At 42.8% G+C, this 20,748-nt stretch overlaps 1 protein-coding gene across 12 annotated transcripts in view; it reads left to right on the top strand.

Moving 5' to 3' along the window:
- fhod3b (formin homology 2 domain containing 3b) overlaps window positions 1–20,748 on the top strand; it is a 560,180-nt gene that overhangs the window by 152,741 nt on the left and 386,691 nt on the right. The gene's annotated exons all lie outside the window — the stretch shown is intronic.

Genomic DNA, 20,748 nt, shown 5'->3' with positions numbered 1-20,748 from the left:
TGGATTTATCTAATGGCTTTGGCTGGCAAACTGTCTGGTCTGGTTTCATTCAAGTTCCAACTCGATGTGCAACTGAAATGCAAGTGTCAATGTTATCAACTCCAGAAACTGTCACTAAGTGACACTGGGGACAACTGTTGCTGCATATTTGGTGCAGCTATTCATTACTGTGACCCTGTCTCTGATTGCGTTGAGTTTATCGGTTTGCAATGGTATCTGACAAGTTGCCATAATGCTTGACTGTCGAACTACTAACGTGGTATTTGTCAGTTATTTATAGTACCAAATAAAATAAATTTATTTGACAAAAGTTAAATACGTGCTGATGTTCCAGTACACTAACTAGAGTTGAATCTCTCCTGCTAATATCACTTTTTTCCCGAAATTCCAACCTGTCGGGTATCTTCAAGCAATTTTAATTTATTGGTGACTTTTAAGTTTGTCAAAGTGGGCATAGAGTGGCACAGTGGTTAGCACTGCTGCCCTACAGTGCCGAGGACCCAGTTTGAATTCTGACCTCAGGTCACTGTCTGTGTAGAGTTTGCACATTATCCCTGTGTTTGCATAGATTTCCTCCCACACTCCAAAGGTGTGCGAGTTAGGTTGATTGGCTATTTTGAATTGACCCATACGTTAGGGAGATTAGCAGAGTAAATGTGGGGGTTATGGGAATAGAGCCTGGGTGAGCCAATACAGACTTGTTGGGCTGAATAGCCTCCTTCCGTACTATAGAGATTCTACGATTACAATAGCAAGTCTGTATTTATATAACATCCTTAATAACATACCTCAAAATACTCAGGAGAGATACAAGACAATATTAAGCCATGAGGGGATGTTAGTAAGATGACCAAAGGCTTGGTCAAGATGTAGGTTTTTTAAGGAGTGTCTTAAAGGAAGAGAAAGGTAGCTAATCTGAGAGATTTAGGAAGGGAATTCCACAGCTTGAGGCACAGTCAGCAGAAGGCATGACCACTCATGGTGGAGCAATTGAAATTCCAATGTTTAGAGACCAGTATCAGATGCATGCAGAGATATCGGAAGGTTTCAGGACTGGGTGATATCACAAATTAAGAAGTCTCACAACACCAGGTTAAAGTCCAACAGGTTTATTTGGAATTGCGAGCTTTTGGAGCGCTGCTTCTTCATCAGGTGAGTTGTGATTCCAAATAAACCTGTTGGACTTTAACCTGCTGTTGAGACTTAGTGTGCCCACCCCAGTCAAATTCTGACAACTCCACAGCGTGATATTAAAGAGAGAGTGACGTTGAGGTCCTGGGGGGAATGAATCTGAAAACTTGTGCAAGAATCTTTAAATCAAGATGTTGTTTGACCTGGAACCGTTGGAGGTCAGTAAGCGCAGGAGGGATGGGTGAATGGGATTTGGTGTGAGTAAGGACATGGGCGACTGTGGCTGATCTCAGCCCTATCGAAGGTGGGAGTTAGGAGCCTGGCCAAGAATCGTTTGGAATAGCCAGGCCTAGATGACATGGATGGGAAGCACTCTTTTTACTGGAATACCCATATTCGATGTAGGCACTTCTGAGTCAGATATAGAGTGAAGACCTCTGTTTAATCCTGTGCATTTAAATCTGCCAAGGATCGATGATGGCTACTTTAGTTGAAAATGTCATTTGGCGTTTTTGGAACTAAGTTGGCATGCTGTAACAGGCATTTGAGTTTGCTCCAAAAGCAAAGTCAGAGAGCACATATTTTGCTGGTAATTGGAAGAGGGTAAATGTCATTATCATGAGGGTACATGTGAGAATGAATTTTAACAACAGAATAGTAGGTTGTCATTCCAATGTCAGCAGTAGATGTTTCCGACTGTGATTAAACGTATTCCTGGAGGTTTCATCACATGACTTGTCCCCACACTGCAACCATTAGTCGGCCGACACATCCACCCTTGTGTGATGCACAGCCTCCCTCCAGCAATTGGAAGGCAGAAAGACTCGTTGCTCAAGTAGACAATGCTTAGCTATCAACCAAACAGAAGTGGCCAGAAGAGGTACAGCAGGCGCTGTGTCTTAAGTCCTGCGACTGCACTTCAGTTGAGTACTGGGGGGGTGGTAGGGTAGGGAATGCCTTATGAGTGGGCTGGGGGATGCAGGGGGTGAATTTCTGTTTTGGGGAGGTCAGAAGAGGGCAACAATCTTAGTTTCAGGGTTAGGTGATGTGGGGGGTTGGGGGTCAGAAGAAGAGCGTGATCTTGTTTTTGGGGTTTGGTGGAGGTATGAGGGGAGGGAGGGAGGGTCAGAGTCCCCAGGTGCTGGGGTAGTGAGGGAGGGAGGGTCAGAGTCCCCAGGTGCTGGGGTAGTGAGGGAGGGAGGGTCAGAGCTCCCAGGTACTGGGGTAGTGAGGGAGAGAGGGTCAGAGAACCCAGATGCTGGGGTAGGGAGGGAGGTCCAGAGCTCCCAGGTGTTGGAGGAGAGGGCCATCAGAGCTCCCAGGTTCTGGAGGGGAGGGCCTTCAGACTGAGGTGCCATTCCTGCCCGAGATGGAGTTTTTTTTTCTCTTCGGTTTGGCATTCTGCTCTGAATGATGTCTGCCAGCCTAAAAATGGAGGCCCGGTGGGAATAAAGTGACCACTCAATGATTGTAATAGGGGCATGGGTGGCCTTTGGATTAAGGGTTATGGGGAGAGGGCGGGAAAGTGGAACTGAGCAGCGACAGATCAGCCATGATCTTATTGAATGGCGGGGCAGGCTCGAAGGGCTAGATGGCCTACTCCTGCTCCTATTTCTTATGTTCTTATGTTCCTGTCCCTGCCCGGCCTGTCTTGCCTGAGTTGAGGCAAGCAAGATTCTGGAGGGAATCCCATGAGTGCAGTATTATGGGTGGGATGGGTAGCGAGGGTGAAATTCTGGCTCTAGGAGTTGAGACATGCAAATCATTGAAAATATCGAAGCTGAAATGCAGGGGTAGAATTCAGCAGTGAGCCCGTGGGATGCAGCACGGAGAAATTGACACACCATCTCCCTCGCTAATGCAGTCAAATGGCTTTGGCTCCCTGTAGTTAAGTCAGAACAGTATTTTACTGTGTAATCATCAAAATTCCATTTCAGGAAACTATCCTGTATTTTTTTTCTCAAATAGCACTATAATCAGCAAGCAGATCAAATTATGTTACATGTACCCTAAATAAACTCTTTCACCAAATGCATAAATGTGATGGTAATGTAAAAAGGAAGTTCAAAAACTGTCGCCACTTCTAAATAGTAACCGAGTGTTTGTTTAATTTCCATCTATCGCTGCAGTCATGTGGGCTGGAGGAGGCTGGTTCCACATGGGACTGTTTTGGAATGGAGTTGAGCAGAATGTAAAGGGCAGGGAGATGACCTTCAAGAACTTGGTGGGCCACCTGAAAATTTCCCTATGATCAGCAACTTTAAAACCAGTCAGATGTGACTAGTTTTCATCATGTTACCTCGGACTGGATTGCACCCGAACAAGGCTTACTTTCTCATTTTCCAGTTGTCTCCCCAGCTTGGTTTTTCTCTTTTTTTTTTGCTAATTTGACTCCTCTGTACACCCATACATCTTAGTCCTGGTTCTTAAATGCTTCCCTTAGCATCATCAAAGAGCAACAAGTTGTTACAAGTCAGGTTGGATGCTTCAAGATGTTCTATGAAGCTCACCTGGCCTGTAACATTTTATGTTAAATTTGGCGAGGGTGTGCATGAGAAGTTTCTCTTCAGATGTATTCAACTGATCCGCAAGGAGCTTTTATCAAAAAAACAAAGTTTAATTAAGAGTATTGTTGACATTGTATAGTAAGATAATTAGCAAGAACTTTAAACAGTTACAAACGAGAAACACAACAGCCATGATAATGGATAACTCTTAAGGACTATCTCTACTGTGTCCCAACCAAAGCCAACATCCAATACACAAAACCTTCCTAATAAGTACAATACAGCATAGGTTAAAGCCAGCTTGTTACCGGCATCCAGCCTCCTGGATTGAATGCTGAAAATCCCTTGTGAAGAAACTCAGAAGAGGTTGTAGTCAAATCTGTTTCCCAAAACACAGCTTCTTTAAGGCAGGCTGGCAATAAGCCTGTCCTTCAGCTAACTGATAATAGCTTCAGAACCAAACAAAAAGAACAGGGAGAGAGAGATTGCTGCTAAACTGCTTCAAAACAAAATTGAAAGTCCAAAGGGTCCTAATCACCTGACTGCCACAAATGAAACTGAAAACCCTATCACCTGATTGCTAGAGCTTAGCTCCATTCTCCATGACGTCGCCAAAGCTGTAAGCTACACGATTTTTTAAAGAAATAATCTTTAAGATACACTCACATGACAAAGTGCATCGAGAGGACATCCAGCAATGTGCTTTACTAAAATATAACTCTTACAATATTGTCCCTAATTATTGAGTCCTAGGCATTCATTTGTAAAGTAATTAGTTTTACCCATCCACTAAAAATAAAGACAAGTCTGTATCAGAGCATAAGGGATGTTTGTTTCTTGCACAGATATTTATATAACAGGCAAATAACATAGCTGGGATGAAAGATGTATGGGTTAGGTGTATTGGCCAAGCTAAATGGCCCCTTAGTGTCAGGGGATTAGCTAGGCTAAGTGCATGGTATTATGGGGATAGGGCCTGGGTGGGATTGTAGTCAGTGCAGACTAAATGGGCTGAACGGCTGCCTCCTGCACTGTAGGATTCTATGACAGTGGACATGAAATCTCAACCAAACTAAGAATTCCTTTAAACTGCTCTTTATTTACATTTGTAAGTATACTGCAATATTTACTGACCATCCAAGAGCAGTAATTCACCACCTCTTGGTATCTGGGAAACCCTTTCATGTCTCCCTGTTGCTGTAACAACCATCAGAGAGACAAAGACAAAGCTGCATCCACTTTTAATCAATGGGTTAGTTTCGAATGGATTGTAGAATAGGGGTAAAAATTTACACTCTATCCGATATTGAGTTTGATTGAAACTGGCATATAGTGGATGGTAATTCAATATATTTAACTTTGTACTACCCCATGAGATGAATTTCAACTTGTTTACATCTTTTAATACATTAAAAGAAACATGATCACCATTATTTTATCAACATGGCAGTAAAATGTAGGATAGGAGAGTCCATCAATAATGATACTAGCCCAATCAAGAAAAGCAGCAATGACGTTACAGGGTGAGGTTGAGGAGAAGTAAAAGCCACATTTTAATTTGGATGCCACCTGTCATGCCAGATTATTGCAGAAACAGTGTGTAGTTTGTGATTTTGAAGCTACAGTTCTCTGCCTCATTCAGCTTTGAGAGTAGCTGAGGGTGAAGGTTGCAACTGTGGTGAATAAAGGACAGATTAAATGCTTTTCTTTGAGGTACAAGATAGTGTATCTCATCCTATCCACAAAATGATCTTCCTCAGCAAAATACTTCCATGACAGACGCTGAATACTTACTGTCAACTACTCAGCTCAATGGTGGGCAATATGTGGCAGTGGGGGAGGTCACATGTGGCCCATCAGTGTCCTGAATACAGCTTATGAGACTCTCTCTGTTCATTGTTGCCCATGTGCAAGGTTGCCACATTCTGCTGGTTGCTGTCTGCACACTTTTTTATCTTTCCGGTGTGACTGAAGTGATTCGCGCAAGGACAAGTGAAGTGTTGATTGCACACAACATTGACTCTCAGATCCGTGTGCTCCCCATACGTCCAATCAAGTGTAAATATTGCTTTTGTTTTTGCCATCTGAAGTTGATAATTCTATTAAGAGATGAAAGATTAAGCACTTCACATAAACGATGAAATATTTGGCATAAATTTAATCTTATTCAAGGGTCATTGTTGGTGAACAAGCCCGATTTTCAATCTTGCGGCCCACGTAGATGAAGGAGAGAGACTCATGCGGTCCACTCACTGGCCTAGGTTGCTTGTCACTGAATGATTTCTCTTGAAATGAGTAGAAGTTGTGTCCACAATAAAATGTGGAATGGTGTACACCTATAAATACAGCATAAAAGCATTGAAAATAGTGCAGTTTGAATGGATATCTTCTGAATTGAGGTAAAGCTACATGACGCAGTTTAAAGTAGAAGTATTGCAGTGCTGATATGCATGTGTATAAACCTTTTTACAAATGTTGTAAATAGTGCAAATTTTCTATTCTTCAAATCGCTTTCACAGCACCGAGAGGTCTTCTGACATTAGAAATGTAAAATGTTAAAGATTAAAGTTTTTATTTATGAATGTTACAAGTAGGCTTATGTTAACACCGCAATGAAGTTACCATGAAAATCCCCCAGTCACCACACTTCTGTCCTGGTGGGAGAATTTAGTTTGGGCAATACACCTAACCAGCACGTCTTTCATACTGTGGGAGGAAACCAGAACACCTGGAGGCAGCCCACACATTTGAGGGGAGAACGTGCAGACTATGCACAGACGGTGATTCAAGCTGGGAATCGAACCTGGGTCCCTGGTGCTGTGAGGCAGCAGTGCTTTTCACCATGCCTCCATGCCACCTCCCCCAATCGAGAAAAGAAGCAAGTGAACAGTGACATCATAGGGTGAGGCTGAGAAGCCAGTAAAAGTCACACTATAGCCACATTTTAACTTAATCCCACCTCTCTTGCTCAATTACTGCAGAATATGGAGCTATAATTCTCTGCCTAATTTCTGAGACACGTGGAGGGTAAAGTCTTTGCATCGTAACTATTTCTAGAAATATGCTCTTGACTATTGCTTAAAAAAAAGAAACATGCTATCGAAGCTTTTCATCTTGCACTCATCAGGATTGCTTACAAGATATACCCAGTAAGAAGTCTCACAACACCAGATTAAAGTCCAACAGGTTTATTTGGTAGTACAAGCCACGAGCTTTCGAAGTGCAGCTCCTTCATCAGGTGAGTGGAAGTTCCTGATGAAGATCAGTGTCTGGGTCACCGTCTCTGCATGTTCTCCCCCGTCTGTGTGGGTTGCCTCCAGTTGTTCTGGTTTCCTCCCACAATGCAAAAGACGTGCTAGTTAGGCGCACGCTGACGAAGGAGCAGCGCTCCAAAGAGCTAGTGGCTTTTACTACCAAATAAATCTGTTGGACTTTAACCTGATGTTGTGAGACTTCTTACTGTGTTTACCCCAGTCCAACACCGGCGCTTCCACAGCAAGATGTACCAACAGTCATGGCAACAGTTTATATTGTCTGAGAAGAGAATGCTGATTGGTCAGCAAGTGGACTCTGGTAGAAGGGTTGCCATGAAAAATGCAACAAAGAACAGTTAACTACCAAGCTGCTCTCTGCTACATTCTCCATGGCATCATGTCTACCCATCAGAATCCATTTGTCAATCAATCACCACTGCTTTATCTTAAGTTTCAACAACTTGTCTCTTTTCATCTAGTACTTGAGTTTTGTATTACCAGACAACTCACTTATTTACATTCCTTAAACAATTTGCTAGCATCCTGATGGTGCAACAATCTATCCTACATGAACACACTTGGGGAGCTGGTGGTATAGTAAGGACTAAGTAAGCAACCTGGAAGTCCAGGCTAATACTCTGGGAACATGGGCTGTAATCCCACCACGGCAGCTGGTGAAATTTAAATTCAATTACTGAAATTTGGAATTGTAAGCTGACCTTCGTAACAATGAGCATAGAATTATCACTGATTTGTTGTTTTTTAAAAAAAATCTAGTTCTCTAATGCCCTTTCAGGAAGGAAATTGCCCTGTGTAACTCCAGACACAACCAATGTGGTTGACTCTTGATTGCTCTCCAAAATGACCTAGTAAGCCACTTGTCCCAGGGGTAATTGGGGATGGCAACAAATGTTGACCTTGTCAGCGACACCCACATTTCATGAAAGAACAGCTTGGACGTAGTTATGTAAGGAAACGCTTCCCGTTTGCAGTGAAGCAACATTCAGTCTGATGGATTCGTACTCCCAAGGGAACCTTTTTTTGAAGCTTCTTCCCAGAGTGGAAGAGTCAATTACTAGGGGGCATAGGTTTAAGGTGTGAGGGGCAAGGTTTAAAGGAGATGTACAAGGCTATTTTTTTTACACGAGAGTGGTGGGTGCTTGGAACTCACTGCCAAGGGAGATCGTGGAACCAGATACAGTAGTGACTTTTGAGGGGAGTCTTGACAAATACATGACTAGGATGGGAATAAGGATGTGATCCCCAGAAGGGTAGGGGGTTTTAATTCAGTCGGGCAGCATGGTTGGTGCAGTCTTGGAGGGCTGATAAGCCTGTTCCTTTCTCTTTGTTTTTTTTTCTTTAATTTTCTTTATTCTTAATCAGGTTTACAAAAAAAAGCCATTGGAGATCTGTTGGAAGAATATAGTATGTGACCATGAGCATGTAGTCAGAATTGCTACAATTATGAATCACAAACTTTATATTTGTAGCTTATGAAATTTATTTATAGCTGAGAGGTTTCACATAAGCTCCTTCTTAGCCAGGTGTAGGATAACATTTCAGGACTTGTTCCTCGGTTACACTTGTCAGAGCTCATCTAATACCACAGTTAAATATTGACTAATTGGGTATGATAATGGAATTTACATTTGTGATTTAGAATTCTCAGATGCCCCTAGGATTGACGTTACCAAATACAAACATGATGAACCACTTTAAATTTTGCAAAAACTTGTATTATTTTTGCAATATTATCATACAGTACAGATCAGCAACTTGAACACAATCCAATTAAGCAAGATAATGAAGCCATTTACTGTGTGGCCCCACCCAGAAGGCACATAAAGCAGATGCTGACTTGGCCTCAATTGGTACATGCTTGCATTAAGAACTTAAAGCCTGGCTCAGCACGTATGTGTTAGTGTCTGAATACATTCGCCTACTCAAGTCACTGGTTCCCTTGCATTGGGAGTATGAATCCATCAGGTTGATTGCTCTGTCACTGCAAATGGGAAGCATTTCCTTATGTAACTATGTCCCGGCTATTTAATTCTTGGTGTAAATCTATCACTGAAACATTGCAGGAGTTCTCTGGAAACTTAAGTACAAAAAGCACATCTGCTGCTAGGTCTGAAGCTTAGCTGACCTTTGTTGCAGCGGCACTGTAGTGCTCTCCAAGAAAGATTTCCCATGGTAGCTGTCAGCTGTATGGAAGGGTTTTATAGGGAGAATTATCGCTGATCTGTCCACTGTGATTTCTCCTACTTGAAGGAGGTTAGATAACAACTAGCGTCATTCAAAATTCCACGTTCTGGAGTAATGTGACTGTAGCCAGTCTTGGGAAGCAAGGGAAAGAACTACATCATGCAAAGCATGAGATCACCATAAACTCCCCCAACCCCCTGAGAGAAAGCTTGATGGGGAGTCATGAAGAATGTGGATTTGTTGTGTTGTGCATTAATGAATTTATACAGCAGTGAGCAAGGTTTGCCTTGATCAGATATACTCTCTCTCCTCTGTTCCAAATCACCCTGTAACAACCTATTTTCACTGTATCCCACAGCACACACTATGCAATACTATATTATTTGTTGAGCCCCTCTGTCAATTGATTCACCTACATCATTCAGCAGGTCCACCTGGCATGGAGTCATAAAATTCGAGGATGGTTACAGCATAGGGGGTGACCACTTGGCCTGTTTTGTGTGTTAATTCTGCAAAAACAACTCCGGTAGTTTCCCCTTGCCCTGCCCTTTCTTTATTGCCCACCAATCATATTCATTGTAGCTTTGATCCAAAAGCCTTAATGGGAAGAACTGCTCTGGTTATTTACACTTGGTGAAATAGCAAATGTGTTATTTTATTTTTGGTCAAGTTTCTTTCTATCCAGTGGCACTTAGTGATGAGAGCACTTCTTCACCATTCCACCCCTTACCCTGTGTAACGATCTGAAAAACATTCAGCAACAGTTTTACGCAGATATCTTTCTTGGCATTAGTGCGATTTTTATGTATACTGCGTTGAAGAGAAATTGAGGCCTCTGTCTTCATCAGATGGTGTATTTCACTGACCACTTAAATCCGTCAGTAGCAGCTTGCACAGTGAATAATCACCATCCCCTTGTTATATCCTCCTGCTGTGGATACTATGAAATTGTAAGCTGAAGGGAGAGGTGCCAGATGAATTACTCATTCATTGTTGCCAAGCTGGCGAAGTAGAAATCTATTCTTGGACACTTATCTCCAGGATGTCTTACAATGCACACTGACATACTTTAGATGCTCTCTTTCTGATTTTATCTTTGAGTTCCCTATTACTGAGTCGAAATTTTCATGTGTGATCTTCTATGTACTGAGGTTTAATTTTAATGTGTGTTCAGTAGGTAAGATTGTAAAAAAGGTGTGCTAATTATGAACAGACTGCATCTCATTTCAAATACGCTGGTGAATGCTATATTCTATGAAAAGACAAAGCAGGACATTGTGTTTCTGTGAGCCAGTATCAGTTGAGTCCTTAACATGGCTCTCGGCCAACATTGATAATATTCCTCTAGTTTGCTGACTCTTTCACAGACACTCCAGCTCTGTTTCAAACTTCTAACGACTCGATGGGTGACAGACCTGCACGTTGTCATACTTTTTACAGCAAGGACCCAGATTCCTACCAGGTCTGAGTTGAGTTGCTGACCTCCACAGGGGTGACTGTGAGTGTTTCCAGTCCGCTTGAATGCCCTTGGGCTACAGAGATGAGGAGATAGGATCTGCTTTTGTGCCTCCCTTTGGATGATAATCTGACATCCTTCGGCTACACAAGTGTTGGCAGAGATTTCTCCACGATTAAGAACATAAGAAATAGGAGCAGGAGTAGGCCATCTAGCCCTTCGAGCCTGCCCTGCCATTCAACAAGATCATGGCTGATCTGAAGTGGCTCAGTTCCACTTTCCCGCTTTCTCCCCATAACCCTTAATCCCCTTGCCTACCAAAAACCTATCTACCCGCGTCTTAAATATATTTAGCGAGGCAGCCTCCACTACTTCAACGGGCAGAGAATTCCAGAGATTCACCACCCTTTGAGTGAAGAAGTTCCTCCTCAACTCTGTGTTCTAAACCCCCCCCCCCTTATCTTGAGGCTGTGCCCTCTAGTCCTGCTGTCCTTAGTGGGAAGAACCTCTCTACCTCTACCCTATCCATCCCTTCCATCACCTCATACGTCTCAATAAGATCTCCCCTCATCCTTCTAAACTCTAATGAGTACAAGCCCAGTCTATTCAGCCTCTCCTCATAGCTCAACCCCCTCAACTCTGGTATCAGCCTAGTGAACCTCCTCTGCACTCCCTCCAAGGCCAAAATATCCTTGTGCAAGTACGGCGACCAAAACTGCACACAGTACTCCAGCTGTGGCCTCACCAGTGCCCTGTACAGTTGCAGCAAGACCTCCCTAATTTTATATTCAATCCCCCTCGCTATGAAGGCCAGCATACCATTTGCCTTCCTGACTACCTGCTGCACCTGTAGGCTGGGTTTTTGCGACTCATGTACAAAGACCCCCAGGTCCCTCTGCACCGTAGCATGCTGCAGCTTTTTGCCCTGTAAGTAGTAGTAGTCCTTCCTACCATTATTCCTCCCAAACTGGATAACCTCACACTTGCCAACATTGTATTCCATCTGCCAGGTCCTCGCCCACTCGCTCAGCCTATCTAGATCCCTCTGCAGACTTTCCACACCCTCCGCACAATTTGCTGTTCCACTTATCTTTGTGTCATCAGCAAATTTCGACACCATACACTCGGCTCCCTCCTCCGGATCATCTATATAAATGGTAAATAGCTGAGTCCCCAGCACCGATCCGTGGGACACTCCACTAGTCACCAACCGCCAATCCGAATAGCATCCATTGACACCCATTCTCTGCCTCCTATTTGACAGCCAATCCTCTATCCACGCTAATACCTTACCCCTAACTCCATGCCCCCTAACCTTCTGTAACAACTTTTTGTGCGGCACCTTATCAAACGCCTTCTGAAAATCGAGAAACACCACATCCACCGGTTCTCCTCTATCCACCGCACTAGACACATCCTCATAGAATTCCGATAATTTCGTCAGACACGACTTCCCCTTAACGAAACCGTACTGCGTCTGCTCTATCAAACAATTCTTCTCAAGATGCCTTGCTATTTTCTCCTTGATGACGGATTCAAGCATTTTTCCTACAACAGACATTAAACTAACCGGCCTATAATTCCCTGCCTTTTGCCTGCTACCCTTTTTAAACAGTGGCATAACATTAGCCGTTTTCCAATCTTCCGGCACTTCCCCGGAATCCAGCGAGGTTTGGAAAATAATCACCAAGGCATCCACTATGACCTCTGCCGTTTCCATCCGGTCCTGGGGACTTGTCCACCATCAGTCCCTCTAGTCTGTCAAGCACTGCCTCTCTAGTAACAATGATCTCATTCAGGCCCTTGACTCCTACCATCTTTCCGTTAACTTGCACATTTCCACTTGCTCAACCCACTGAACACAATACAGTTGAACACAACAAATAATGGTCACCGCTGGTTATCACACTATTGCTCACTTTTGTATGTTCAGTAGCTCTCGGAGGTCGGCGTCTCTTTGGTTGAACAATATATGTCCATATCACACAACTATATACAAAGTTTTTTTCTTTACAGAATGTGGGTGTCACTGACTGGGCCAGCATTTATTAGCCATTCCTAACTGCCCTTCAATTCAGAGGGCATTTGGGAGTCACCCACATTGCTGTGGCTCTGGAGTTACATGTAGGCCAGACCAGGTAACGACAGCAGATTCCCTTCCCTAAAGGACATTAGTAAATCAAATGGGTTTTTACACCAATCAACAATGGTTTCATGAACATCATTAGACTTCTAATTCCAAATATTTTTTATTGAATTCAAATATCACCATCTGCTGTGGTGGGATTCAAGGCTGGTTTCAGAGCATTACTCTGGATTGCCATTCCAGTGATAATGCCACTACACCACTGACTTCCTCCTCTACAAGTATAGCCCAACCTGTGAGTTAACTGCATGGTAGCCTCTACGCATGTCTCTGTGCAGTCCACAAATGACCCTAATCTCAGGTCATGTGTCTTTACATCACTTTGTGGGCAGTACTACATCCCAGTCCCATTTTAACCCTTGCTGTGCCTGAGGCCCTCGTATCTCACACACAATCCAGTGATGTCACCGACTGCCTTATATCATAGGACATGCTCTGTGATTGTGTCTCTCCTCCTACCACCCACCCAACTCTGCCAGTGTGAATGTTTTGGCAGGCCTGGCATCCTGGGGCTGATTTTTCAAAATGATGTGGCACTGGTAGTGGAGAAGGATGCCAAGGTGTGGCATTGGGCTGAGAGTGGGGACAGACATTGCAGTGCTATAGGTGGGGTAAAGAGCAAGATATTTAGTTTGCTGCATAAACCATCGCCTGGAGCCTGTCACTTAGCGCAGGCGATATTACTTCTCTCTTGGCCACACTAAGAATAAAATCTATACAATGCAGGTGGAGGCCATTCTGTCCACCAAGCCTGCATTGACTCTCCATCAGTGTGTCTTACTCGTAATCTATCCCCACAACCCCATATTTGCCCTACTAATCCTCCTGAGGGGCAATTTAACATGACCAATCCAGCAACACGCACATCTTTGGACTGTAAAAAGAAACTGGAGCACCCGGAGGAAACTCCCCCATCGTGGGGAGAACATGCAAACTCCACACCGACAGTCACCCAAGGCTGGAAATGAACCTGGTGCTGTGAGGCTGCAGGGCTAACCACTGTGCCACCGTGCCACTCCTCTTTATTTTGATCATCTCACTTTGACAGAAACCAATTCCTTTGTGGAATAGACATGAGGAAGCAAGATGATCACCTCAAATTAATATTTACAATAATTAACATTTAAGTAATTTGTTCCGCAATTGTAACTGGTCATCCATGTCAAATGGTTTCCTCTTGATCTTCCCTGCCATGTAGATATATGAAGATGGAGATTATTATATTACTGAGCTACTTCATATGGAGTGTATGTCCAGAACATAATCTATATCCTCATTTTTTGACAGCAATATAAAGTCCAATTTTTATATTCTAAGTCCTTAAGTTCTCAAGATTTATATTAAATCTAACCTTCATTCCAATGACCAAAGATACATAACATATCAAGTTCTAGTGCCAGTGTTGCCACATGTGCCTTTTTGAGCAAAGATGAGACGAAATCAGGATTCCCAGAACATTTGTGCTGTTCCTTATTTCATCCCCGGTTGTGAATACAGCCCAATCGATCGTGCAAATCAGCCTCCCATTTGTTGCCTCTGTCTACACTTCCCACTGCCTCAGAAAAGCAGCCAGCATAATTAAGGACTCCACGCACCCAGACATTCCCTCTTCCGTCATTTTCCCTTAGGGGAGGGGGGCGTGGTGAAAAAGATACAAAAATCTGAGGTCATGTACCAACCAACTCAAGAACAGCTTCTTCCCTGCTGCCATCAGACTTTTGCATGGACCTACCTCGCACTAAGTTGATCTTTCTGTACGCCCTAGCCATAACTGTAACAGTACATTCTGCACCCTCTCATTTCTGTCTCTATGAATGGTATGCCCAGTCTACATAGTGCACAAGAAACAATACTTTTCATTGTATGCTAATACACATGACAGTACTAAGTCAAATGCAATATTATGCTGGTACATTCCTGTGCAATGGACAATTGATTTTGCCTCTTTGTCCTTTCAACTCTTATCACTTTAAATATGGTCGTGTGAATAGCTGGATGGAACTGAGCAACTCTTACGATTTTTTTAATTCCATCTTTAAAGCACTAACCGCTTAGATTATTCAGAGCCAAGTCTAAAGACTTTGGAACCGTGCCATATGGCAGTTCCTGATGTTAATAATTTTGTCTGGGAGCGTTTGGCTTGCACGGGATAACTTTTTTGTTTGAGACAAGTTGAAACATACTGGAGCTAAGCTGCCCGTCTGGAATATTGAAGGTTACTGAGTCAAAGAGCCATTGGAGGATAGATGAGCGATATTTGGCAGTCAGGAGAAGGCCAGAATTCAGACCTAGTCAGGATAAACAAATCTGAAGCCCTTATTATAGCTGGAAGACCTCACTGCAGTTGAAGTCCTTATGAATAAATGTTTGGCAGATCTTTTGCTGCTTACAGGCTGAAATGTTTGCATAAAAGCATTACTAATGGCTGACGTGTTCACTTTGTAGAAAAAAAATGGCATGTCGGTCATTAGGATTTTCTTATGTCCGAAACAAAATTCAATTTGCCATTGCATAAAATTGCATTGAAATTTGAACGAGGGATTGTTTGGCCATTCGATGATATCTATGTCCCACATGATCAGTTCTAATCTCGTGTGTTGAATTTATTTCTACAATTTTCTTTATTTCCCCTTTCCCTCATTTAATTATCTACCTATTCTTGAGCATTGATGCAGAGCAAATCCTTTTTTTTTTGCTTCACTGCATATCATCATAGTCCTGCTTTAACATGACCCGGCACAGTTCCAGTTCTGTCCCGACATAGCTAGCATTCTGTGGCAATGCCTTGTCCTCCCATGACTACGTGGTTACTTCCCTCCCAATATGCTTCCAAGCTTCTCCACTCTTACCCCTGTTCTTTTGCCCCTCTGTGAAATTATCTATAAATAAGAGGTAAACATATCTGTGTAAGCTGGTAATACTTGCATCATTCCCCTTTGCCTCCATTCCAAACTCCTCCTCGCTTTCAGACCTCGTATCCAACCCGTCATCTATCAATCCTATCCTTGTTCTCGTCTCTGGATGTCTCCATAGGCCAACTCTCAAATTTTTGTCCTTTCGGGAAAATAGCCTCACTGCAACCTTCTTCATTGGCCATCCCCCTTTGCAGAGTTTAGAAGAATGAGGGGAGATCTCATTGAGACGTATAAGATGATGAATGGGATGGATAGGATAGAGGTGGAGAGACTCTTCCCGCTCAAAAAAGACAGTAGGACTAGGGGGCACAGCCTCAAGATAAAGGGGAGGCGGTTTAGAACGGAGTTGAGGAGGAACTTCTTCACTCAAAGGGTGGTGAATCTCTGCCCGTTGAAGTGGTGGAGGCTGCCTCGCTAAATATTTTTAAGAAGCGGGTTGATGGGTTCTTGATAAGAGAGGGGATTAAGGGTTATGGGGAGAGGGCGGGAAAGTGGAACTGAGCCACAACAGATCAGCCATGATCTTATCGAATGGCGGGGCAGGCTCGAAGGGCTAGATGGCCTACTCCTGCTCCTATTTCTTATGTTCTTATGTTCCGTTGGTGGGGCATTGAATTATCTTGCCCGATAGTCAAATTCTCTTCCTAAACATATGTTAGTACTCGCTTCTCCCATTTTAAAAAGTCCCCATGAAACCTATCTCCTCAGCTGTGTTCTGAACTTTCTGTCATGATTCTCTGCTTAAGTTTGATTAGTCATTTTTTTTTTGAAGGGCATTTCTGATTCTGATTCCATGTTCTCCCTGTGTCTGCATGGGTTTCTGCCAGGTGCTCCAGTTTGCGCGCTCAGTGTAAAGATGTGTGGATTAGGTTGATTAGCCATACTAACTTGCCCCTTAGTATGGAGGGACTAGCAGAGTAAATACAGGGGGTTACAAGGGTAGAGTCTATTCAGTTTCAATGGGCCAAATGGCCACCTTATGCACTGTAGGGATTCTGTGATTTGAGGTTGATAACATTCTATTAATATATGAATGAGCATTTTCTATCTTGTGTTATGAAGTATTTGATGTGTGTTCAAACTTATCCAAGGATCATGGTTAGTGAACAAGTCCAATTTCAATCTTGTGGCCTGTTGAGATGAAGGAGGACCTTTTGTGTGGCCCCCTCAGCACTGGAGGTTCCCCATTACTGTTTGAGTTTCTGCTTGGTAACAGAAACGCTCATGGCACCCCACAAACTTTAGAGTCAAGGAAGCAGAAACTAAGATGATCTTTTGGAGCTTGAATCTTAAACAAAATCGTTGTCATGGAAGAAGACCTGGAGTTAAGTTTTCTTTGGTGATGGAAGCTGAGGCAAGTAGCATTATTCCTCAAATATCATTTGAGCCTATCAGATGTAAATCTGCCTTTTCAACAAGGGAGTAAGTCGTTGGCAATTAGACTTTCAAATGCTGTGACTGTGAATGAGACACGGTTCAAACTCATGACCAAATTTATATGGTAGGCCTGTTTTTACACGTAAATAGCTTTATGTAACTTAGTTCAATGTATGGGCATTTGAAAATATTTGGAGAGGATAACTAGAAATCCTGTATTTAAAGAAGGGCTTAGTATCTTTCTTGCAAATGTTTCACTTGTTTCCCTTGATTTCTATCCTCCCTCCTGCGCTGATCTGAATCTGAGAAGCTCTGGGATGTTTCACCACATTAATTTAGAACATAGAACATTACAGCGCAGTACAGGCCCTTCGGCCCTCGACGTTGCGTCGACCAGTGGAACCAATCTAATGACCCTCTAACCTAAACTATTCTAATGTTATCCATATGCCTATCCACTGACCATTTGAACGCCCTTAAAGTTGGCGAGTCCACGACTGCTGCAGGCAGGGCATTCCACGACCTTACTACCCTCTGAGTAAAGAACCTACCTCAGACATCCGTCCTATAACTACCACCCCTTAATTTAAAGCTATGTCCCCTCGTGTTAGCCATCACCATCCGAGGTAAAAGGCTCTCACTGTCCACCCTGTCCAATCCTTTGATCATCTTGTATGCCTCAATCCGGTCACCTCGTAACCTTCTTCTCTCCAATGAAAGTAACCTCAAGGCCCTCAGCCTTTCCTCATAAGACCTTCTCACCATACCAGGCAACATCCTGGTAAACCACCTCTGCACCCTTTCCAATGCTTTCACATCTTTCTTATAGTGCGGCGACCAGAACTGTACGCAATACTCCAAGTGCGGCCGCACCAGTGTTTTGTACAGTTGTATCATGACCTCACGCCTCCGAAGTTCAATCCCTCTACGAATAAAAGCTAACACACCGTATGCCTTCTTAACAACCTTATCAACCTGGGCGCCAACTTTCAGGGAGCTATGCACATGTATCCCGAGATCTCTCTGCTCGTCGACACTACTAAGAGTCCTTCCATTAGCCCTATATTCTGTACTCCTGTTATTCTTACCAAAGTGAATCACCTCTCTCTTTTCCATATTAAACTCCATCTGTCACCTCTCGGCACAGCTCTGCAGCTTATCTATGTCCCTCTGCAAACAGCAACATCCATCCTCACTGTCTACAACTCCTCCAACTTTGTCGTCAGCAAACTTACTAATCCATCCTTCTACACCCTCATCTAGGTCATTTATAAAAATGACAAACAGCAGTGGCCCCAAAACAGATCCTTGAGGTACACCACTTGTAACTGCACTCCAGGTTGAATATTTCCCATCAACTAACACCCTCTGTCTTCTATCAGCTATCATGATGTGGATATGCCGGCGTTGGACTGGGGTTGTCAGACTTTTTACTGTATTCTATCAGCTAGCCAATTCCTGATCAAAACTGCTAAATCACCCTCAATCCCATGCGTCTGCATTTTCTGCAAAAGCCTTTGTTTACCTTTATATACATGCAAGTTTTATTAAAAAAACACCCCTTCAGATTTCCAACTGCGATTCTCATATACTCATCCAAAATGAATAAATAAAATTTGCATTCTACCAGGATCTCCATTTTTGGTTGTTCTTCTTCCAAATGCAGTTGTTGTTTTAATAGAAATTATAGTCATTTTCCAACTCCATATGAAATAGAATAGCACGAGCTTCAATGGTCTGTCTGAACAGTGAGTTGGGTTTCCTAAGAGAAAGGTAATGCATGCATAAACAAACATTCATGGCACAATTTTCTCATCCTGTCTGCCACAGGTATCTTAGCGGGCGGAACGTAGCATGTAAAGGTCCGTTGATCATCTGTTTTGAGGCGAGTAGAGCTGGAAAATCCCGATATCAGTGTTCTTTTCCTGTCGCTTATTTTGTGACTGTCTCACGTTGCACTGTGAACATTGTGACCCCCAGTGCTCACCACCACTGACCGACCGACCGCCTTGTAACCTTCTGAAAAAGGGCGAAAAGAAAGGTTTGAGTAAAACCCTAGGCCGATTTAAGTTTTTAAAAAGAGAATTATGTGAAATCTGTCTCCAACTCTTGTAAGCAATTGGAACTAGTCCCAGGAGGCCACAATGACATGAGTCACAGACTCACAGTGATGTGAGCCACAGGCAATAACTTGTTCCCCTTTTGACTGCTCGCAGAACATTTGCACTTGGAACAAGACTGAGTTAACTCTGTTCAATTTAATTTTACTGTTTGCTCACATCTGCACAAGTAACTGTTGTGATGTTGCAGATTAACCCTTTTGCCCAATGATGCCCAATATCAAATTGGCTCCAGCCAGGTCCTTGCGTAAGAAGACCATTTCTTAAAGGGGTCAATGTCCTTCACCTTGTTCATGTCTGAGCCCACCCCCTCCCCACTCCTGCTACATTAGTAATAACAAGCTCTGTTGTGCTGAAATACCACTAAACTCAAAGAATCCTCTTTACCTTGTGAGGATACCAATCTCCAAAGAGGCAATGATGTCTATTTTCCATGATCTGTCCGGTAAATTTCTCTGGTCAGGTCAAATGCTTGTTTATGTGGCCAGTTATTTCTTTGAAAGAACATTCATCTGAATGGAATGCGTGCCATCCATACCTCGCATCTGATCTAGTGTCAAATACCTTGTGACAGTGTTCTGCCAACACTCATTAAGCAAACGTTACAGTATTTCTGGCTCTGCTGCTGATGTATTTCTGTGTATACGGTTATAGTTAATAGTTATTAAATGATAAAAGTATTCAAATGCTTATTTCGATACCACGCTGAGTGATGGAATGCAATGTGTGAAGACATGATTTTAAAATCGTCTTTCGTTTTCACTTTCCAGTTCTAGGTTAAATATTTCCTATCTGACTCTTTCATTAGTTGAGTTTGTTCGGTATCATCTGGCATTTTGATGTTTGTTGAAACTTTTTGGTGGTGTTCCGAGTGTTGCCTGATGGTGTGAAACATTGGGACTTTTTTATTGCCCTTTACTCATTCTTTGCTTATCTTCTAAACCATTTACTGAGTATCACAAAAAGAATTAGCATTAATTTACCAGTTGAAATACTTAAACATGATAAAGCATAATTCTTACAACTCACGAACTCTATAGTTCCAATTTAAGCAATACCCCCCACAGACATAAAACCTCCTTCAGAATCGGTTAGCACAAAAACAAACATGTTGGAGTGGGTGTTAGTTTTCCAGGCTTTAAGCCCTTTGGTCAGGTATAGAAAGGCACCTGCCTTCTGACTCCCATACAGCAATCTCCAGAGAAAAAGCTAACTTCAAATAGTGCTCCCCATGTCTGCGTGGGTTTCCTCCAGCTGAGCTAGTTTCCTCCCACAATCTGAAAGACATGCTGGTTAGGTGCATTGGCCATGCTAAATGCTCCCTCTGTGTACTCAGTACAATGTACGGAGTATGGCAAATTAGTATTAATGCAAGCCTACTTGGGAGACTAGATGCTTGATAATTTGAAACAGTCAAGCCACAACATGGGCTTGAGTGTAATGGTAATATTTAGTGTAAAACGCACCCATATTCAGTGGCAAAATTTAGTGAAAAGATTCAAATTTGAATTGTTCAAAGCATGTTAAAAATTTTCTAAGTATCTATTTTTGAGCATGAATCATGAAATGTAAATAATACTTTACTTGAAATCAGGTGGTATCCAAGGTTCACACTGTCATCCTGAACAGTGATATAG

The sequence above is a fragment of the Carcharhinus amblyrhynchos genome, chromosome 2 (assembly GCF_965287045.1).
Source record: "Carcharhinus amblyrhynchos chromosome 2, sCarAmb.v2.hapA, whole genome shotgun sequence".
Classification (NCBI taxonomy): domain Eukaryota; kingdom Metazoa; phylum Chordata; class Chondrichthyes; order Carcharhiniformes; family Carcharhinidae; genus Carcharhinus; species Carcharhinus amblyrhynchos.
This window is presented reverse-complemented; position numbering and strand designations above follow the sequence as displayed.